General features: G+C 42.7%; 1 long non-coding RNA gene across 1 annotated transcript in view; it reads right to left on the reverse strand.

Annotated features, from left to right (window-relative positions):
- LOC122436726 overlaps nucleotides 1–6,044 on the reverse strand; it is a 34,958-nt gene extending 28,914 nt beyond the window's left edge. Inside the window, exons 1-2 of the long non-coding RNA XR_006268090.1 lie at nucleotides 4,613–6,044; nucleotides 3,675–3,768 (exon numbers count right to left, since the gene is read on the reverse strand). This is a non-coding gene — a long non-coding RNA (uncharacterized LOC122436726). The remainder of the gene's footprint in view (nucleotides 1–3,674; nucleotides 3,769–4,612) is intronic.
- Between the last annotated feature and the right edge of the window lie 793 nt (nucleotides 6,045–6,837).

Raw genomic sequence — 6,837 nt, forward strand, 5'->3', positions numbered from 1 at the left:
CGGTATTACTATCCAACTTCAAAGATTTGGAAAGATGTTCCTGCTAACACTGGAGAATAGAAACCTGTTTTTCATCAACTAGGCTGGCCTGACAAATTAAGTCTGTGGAGTCATTAGATTAAGATAAGAGCTTATCTCCTCAGCTGACATTTATTCAGAGGTTTTTATACTGCTCAGCTAGTAATTAGTGCTGTTGAATTTTTAACACTGCTTTGTCCACTCATTCAAAACTTCTAGAGATGTATTTGCATCTCCTGTGTATATATTTGGGTATTAAAAATAGAAGAGAAATATAAGTGAATTACTTTAAGAGGTTTGAAGAATTCTTCCAAAAGTTATTCTGAGGTGAAACCTGCAGCTTAATGATTTATTTCCAGAAGAAGGGACCAGTTCTCCCAAATTGATCAGTGTGGAATAAAGAGTTGGCTTTTACTATGAGATCTATCATTTATTTTGAGGCATCTATTTTATAGGTTTATAATGTTCTAGTGGAATCATTAAAACTAGGATTGCATATGATAATGGTTTCCTGCTGTTTCACACCCCAACTCCCTACGATAGCGTCCCTACTGTTGCTCAAAGTTGGGGGGTTCTTTTAGTTTCTTTCCTATGACTAATTTGACTGTGAAAGGCTTATTTTTCCAGTTTTCTTGTAGTTATAATAACAATTTGATTACTATAGAATAAACTAATACATTAAGCCTGCATGAGTGTCTTGACAGTCTGTCAAACAAACGATGCTCACATTTTTAAATGCATGGTTTGCCAAATTCCAAGTTCTATGGTGAAATACTAATTAGTAATCAGATGGGTAAGACTCCCTGTTTTAATAAAGTCCATCACTTGGTTAAAGTTGCATCCCGTTACTATTACTATCACATCATTTATTCTGCCCTAAGTGTAGACATCTCTCTCATCATTCAACATATTGTGTTTCCCACTTTAAAAAAAAAAAATTGGCAGAAAGAATTCTGTAGGGACAAGTAAAGGTATTTGACTCTCCTGGTTCACCTTACCACCACCCAAAAATAAATCTCAAAGAAGACTCCGAATGCTTCAGAGATCTAGTCTGGAAAATGGATTCTCTGTCACAAAAGTGTGATGACAAAATTTTGAAGTTAACAAGCTTCTGAAAAAGTTCATTGTGAATCAACTGATGTGTGCAGTAAAGAGACAAGTACCTCTTGTCAGGCACATGCACTGTGAACTGTCCCAGAAAGCAGGGGAAATTTTTCGAATTTGTTACAGCAGAGGTCCCCAACCCCTGGGCCATGGACCAGTATGGGTCCATGGCCTGTTAGGAACTGGGCCGCACAGCAGGAAGTTAGCAGCGGGCAAAACAGAAATCATTGCCCACCCCCATGCACGGAAAAATTGTCTTCCTAGAAACCAGTTTCTGGTGCCAGAAAGGTTGGGGACCGCTGTGTTACAGCATACAATCATCACTTCTCAGCACCCCAAGTAAATTCAAATATATGCTTGACATCCCTAGAATGTACTGGAATGAAAAGCTTACCACTTCAAAAAGCCACTGAACCTCAGTTTCCTTAACTAAAAAAATAGACATTTGCACAGGACGGTCTTTAAACACACATCCCGGGGTCCTGGGGGCTGCCCTGGTGGCCCAGTGGTAAAGAATTCACTTGCCAGTGCAGGAAATGCAGCTGTGATCCCTGGGTCAGGAACATCCCCCAGAGTAGGAAATGGCAGCCCACCCTAGTATTCTTGTCTGAAGAATTCCACGGACAGAAAAGCCTGGCAGTTTACAGCCTGTGGGGTCGCAAAGAGTCGGATACAACTGAGCGACTGAGCACACGCTCACACACCTAGGGTTCTGAATCTCAGATTTGAGATCTGACCCCCAAGGTGGAAGCCTGAGAAGACTGAGAAAATTATTACAAAAGAAGACCCCACTGAGTTTAGGGTCATCTGAGGAATCTGTAAAATTAAATAGAGTAAATAGAAACTCTGAAATTATGTGATTAGATTTTGTCATCAGATAGAGGTCAGAGTATATTTGTTGAACAAATGACTGAATGAGTGAGTGAGTGAATGAATGAACTGAGAGGTAGCCTGGGATATTGAGCCTTGGAGTCAGGCACACCTGGGTTCAACTCCTAACTCAGCCATATACTTGTTTTTGCCCTTGGAAAACACCCTTCTCTGAACCTGCTTCTTCATTAGTAAATCAAGGATAATAACTAGCTCATAAATTTGTGGCAAAGATGAACAAAAACCTATATAGGTGCTCAGAAAACATTTGTTTTCATTTCTTTACTTCCAGGAAATGTATGGTTCCATATACATTAAGTTGTAAAAATATCACCACCCAGCTTTCAAATTCATGTATTTACCAACTACCACCAACACATTTGTATATGTTATCATCCTCCGTTAATGGGAAATGAAAAAGAAAGGAGAGAGAAAAGAACATAAAACTTCCCTTCCAACTCCCCCTGGGTAATCAGGCCTGGGGAAGGTAGGCGTCATTCAGTATGTTTACAACTGAACTCCATCTCAGTACTTGGCCTTCGTTAACTCATCTCCCACCCCACCCCCAGCTTTCTGAAGAGCAACATGTAATTATAGCACTAACGAGGTCATTTAGCAGAAACCATGGGTAGGGAGTAATGAATGTGCTATCAGGCTCGGAGAACAGCTTGGGCACAAATCCAAATAGTCCATGTTCAACTCTGATGAGCCGACCTAAACTTGGAAAACAGAGCTTGGGAAGAGGTTAATAATAGGACATGAAAATTGAAAGGCTCCTCTCCAGAGAGACCCAGAGCAATGTTTTGAGCATGGTCCTTTGGAAGCTGGTCTGTGCAGACATGAGGAGAAGCTGGGTGACACCCGGTACCTACTAAGATGGTTTGGGTGCTTCAGCGCCGTTACTGAGGATTTGTAGAGTACAGACCTGGAGGGGACTTCAGAGGTCATCTTCTTCCATCTCCCCATTTTACAGATGAGTTTAGAGCACTCCTGAAAGCGGAACTGGCTTGATCAGTCGATAGAAACAGAGCCAGCTCCACTCCAAGGCCTCCAGATAAACAGGTGTTTGACTCACTAGCCCATGCTGTCCCCTTGCCTCCAAGGATGACATTTAGGAGACCATTTGGACAGTGTGTAATGATACTTTGAGTGAGGCTAATGTTGCTTGGACCAGTTCTAGGGTAATTAAGTCCCAGAGGAATAAGCTTATCCATCTACCAGTTTGTATTTGGAATTAGTGCTCTTAATTGAGTGGCAATTGCTAACACGGCCATGGCTTTCAACTATATGAAAAAGAAAGTGAAGAAACAGAAGCCAAAAGAAGCCAAATCGTTGGCCCCAAAGCCAGAACCTTGCCCACCCAACTCCCACCTCCTAGGTCCCAGAGTCCTTGCCTGCATTTCTGCAAGCACCAAACACTGCCAGTAAGTAGGTTAAAGAATAGGCCTCAGACTACTACTCTTTACAGTTTATAGATGTTACTGAAATGAATAAAATAAAAATTACTATAAAATGGTCATGGTGCTTTCCCCCCAATTAATAATATTAAAATTACAACAAAATATTCCTAACTAGAGAAAGAAATTGTTCACTCACTCTCAATACTTGAAGTGGTGAGTACAAAAGTATTAAGATTCACAGGAATGGATTTTCATTTCCATGAGCGTCTATTAAGCACTTACCAAATACACAACACAATCAAGCAGCTGGGAGTCAAGATCGAGCATACAATCTGTCTTGAGAAACTTATTGTTCCTTTGGGGATGCCCGAAATACCTAAGAGATAGGGAAGAACAGGTTTCAGGAAATGTATGACAAATCCTAGGAGTTTCTTGTGGTGGTGGTTTAGTTTCTAGGTTGTGTCTGACTCTTTGTGACCCCATAACCTATAGCCCACCATTCCTCTGTCCATGGATTTTCCAGCAAGAATACTAGAGTGAGTTGCCGTTTTCTTCTCTAGAGAATCTTTCCGACCCAGGGATAGAACCCAGGTCTCCTGCATTGCAGGCATTTTCTTCACCACTGATCCACCAGGGGAGAGTTCCTTGCCCCCTATTACATTTATTTCTTGCCTTTCATTTAAGCACTAACTGGAAAGGGTAACTTTGGAGCTGCCTTTAAGATCAGGAGGCATTTGTTTGCTCTTTTGAAGTGTGTAGTATCTCTCTGGGGGCCCTCTTCTTGGAATAGCACCTCCATACAACTGAGTTCGCCCATGAAAGACCTCCCCAGGCACCATGCTTTCCCTAAGGGCCCTATTCCCATCCCCTGGGCATCCTATATTCATCAGACCCAGAGCCTGCACACATGCCCCCTTTGTTCCCAAGGAGTTGATAGGAAGCAGGGAGAAAATCTGTCTGACAGGGAATGGTGAGTGTCATTAGGGTGGTAGAGTGCCAAAAATAATGTGAGGATGATAACCACGCCAAGGGGATGGGAGACTGGGAGCATGGTTTTCAGTCCAGTAACTCCACCTTTCTTGTTTGACTTTGAGAACAATGTCGTGATAAGAGAAAGCTCTTCAAAGTCCTACATCACTAAGTAATTCAGGTCCCACTATAAAATGGTGTAGAACAAGCTTTCATGGCCACTGATGCTGTCCCGTTGTTTAGGGACTTACCAAGAAATTTTCCTCTCCTTTGCCCCTCCAGCTGTGGGAGATCCAAGTCAGAATGTGATGATGCTCTGGTGGAGTAAGACAGCCTGCTGGATTGGAATCCAGACTTTGGGTTAAGTAGACCCTGGTTCAAATTCTAGCTTAAGAAATTCAGAACTGTGTGGCCTTAAACAGGTTGCTTAACCTCTCTGGATTCCAGTCTCCTTGCTGAAAAATAAACAGGCTAATGATACATACCTTAGAGGATGATTGTGAAGATGACACAAGACAAAAAATGTCAAGACACCTGACCCGTAGTAGGTGCTCAATGAATTTTAGTTATTGTGTTTTCAGGGCAAACTTCCACTACTCTCTACTTCAGGGGGAGAAAAAAAAAAAAAGGAGCCACCTTGTCAGGATGCAACAGCTGGTGCTAGGAACAAATGGAACCACATCAGTGGAGAGGGCTGCCCATCCTCAGATTCAAATGCATTTTATAGAGATAGCAATTTGCAGCTTGTCAAATGTTCCCTAACATTTTGCAAAAATTCCCAAATGTCAAATTAGTGAGTAATCTGTACAGGACTGCAGATCTTGTTATCCTCTGACTGATTCATAGCATATTTTGGGTGTCCCAGACACCAGTCCAAGTAAATGTTAGTAAATAAGGAAAATTGCATCTCCCCTCACAAGGCTCTCAAGTTCAGCCCCAGCTTCCCCTTGCAAAGAAAGAACATAAACCTTGAGGGCCAGAGAGTAACACTCAATTCTTAGAGTTGCTTGAACTGTCACCAGTAAGTACACACTCCGCATATACCATGTACCCAAGCCTAGGGCAGGCTGGAGGCGGGGGGGCAGGAGTGCAGGATTGGCGGTACGAATTTTAATCACTGACTCCACAATAGCCACTTGTCTTCGTATACATTTTCTTAATCTTCTCAAACGTCCTTTTTATTTATTTAGCAAATACTGAAATTGCACTTGCTATGTGTCTAGTGCTTCCATAAGGGTTTATTTCTTGGTAGAGCCCTACCACACAAGTGGATTATAAATGCTTTACACTCCTCATAACAACTCAGTGAGGTAGGCACCATCATTATCTGCATTTTACAAAGGAGGAAACAGAGGTTCAGAGAGATGAAGTGACCTTCCCAAGGCAACATAGTGAGTGGCAGAGTTAAGGTGGCGATCCGGATAGTCTGGTTCCAAAGTCTGTAACTCTTGACCGTTAATTATGCCTTACAAGATAGGCATGATTAGTGAGATTATCCCCATTTTACAGATGAGGAAACTGAGGTTCAGAAAGGTGAAGTAACATTGCCCAAGATATCACACAGCTACTAGGTGGTGATAGAGCTGGTGTTTAAAACAAGGTCTATCTGTTTATATGACCCTACCCAATGGGTTACATGTTATTATTGTTGTTCTTTAGTCCCTAAGTTGAGCCTGACTCTTTGTGACCCCACGGACTGTAGCTTGCCAGGTTCCTCTGACCATGGAATTTCCCAGGCAAGAATACTAGAGTGGGTTGCCATTTCCTTCTCCAGGGGATCTTCCTGACCCAGGGATGGAACCCGGGTTTCCTACATTGGCAGGGCAGATTCTTTTTATCACTGAGCCATCAGGGAAGCCCATGTTATAAGTTACAGAAAGTCTAAAAAAAACCTTGCCTTAAGTAGCTGCTAGTTATGCAGGCCATGCATTAAAAACAAAAGCAAAAAAAAAGAGGGTGAGAGCCGAGGAAGACCATGAGCAATAGGCACCAAAGGGCTGCCCTCCTACACTATTAACGTTACAAGGAAGTAACAGTCATGGCTCCAGTCCCTGGTTCTTGACTCCTGAATGAGAGATGTATTCCCAAAACAGGGCTGAGGGCTCCCTGAGAAATGCCTCTCTGTTTTGCTTTTGTGTTTACAGTTTCACTGACTGGAAGAAAATTGAGACAAACCCAAGTTGCTGAAGCTGCAAGATGTATATTTCTATGCTTTCTTTAGAATGTGTGCCTAAACCTTGTTTTTTCCACTCTGTTAACTCTTCAAAAACTATTAAGAAGAAGAGTGACTAGATGCTGGGGGTGGCGGGGTGGTGGGTGGAGGACAGGAGAGGGAGGCCGAGAGGGAGATGGTGGGCAGATGACAAGCAAGGCCGAGTGATTTCCGTGCGAGCATTCCTACCCTGCCCTGGGCTTCTCCGGAAGCTCCAGACCTCGGCGCCCATGGGTGCTCGATAATGGCAGGACTGAAATTTTT

The sequence above is a fragment of the Cervus canadensis genome, chromosome 2, assembly GCF_019320065.1.
Source record: "Cervus canadensis isolate Bull #8, Minnesota chromosome 2, ASM1932006v1, whole genome shotgun sequence".
NCBI lineage: Eukaryota > Metazoa > Chordata > Mammalia > Artiodactyla > Cervidae > Cervus > Cervus canadensis.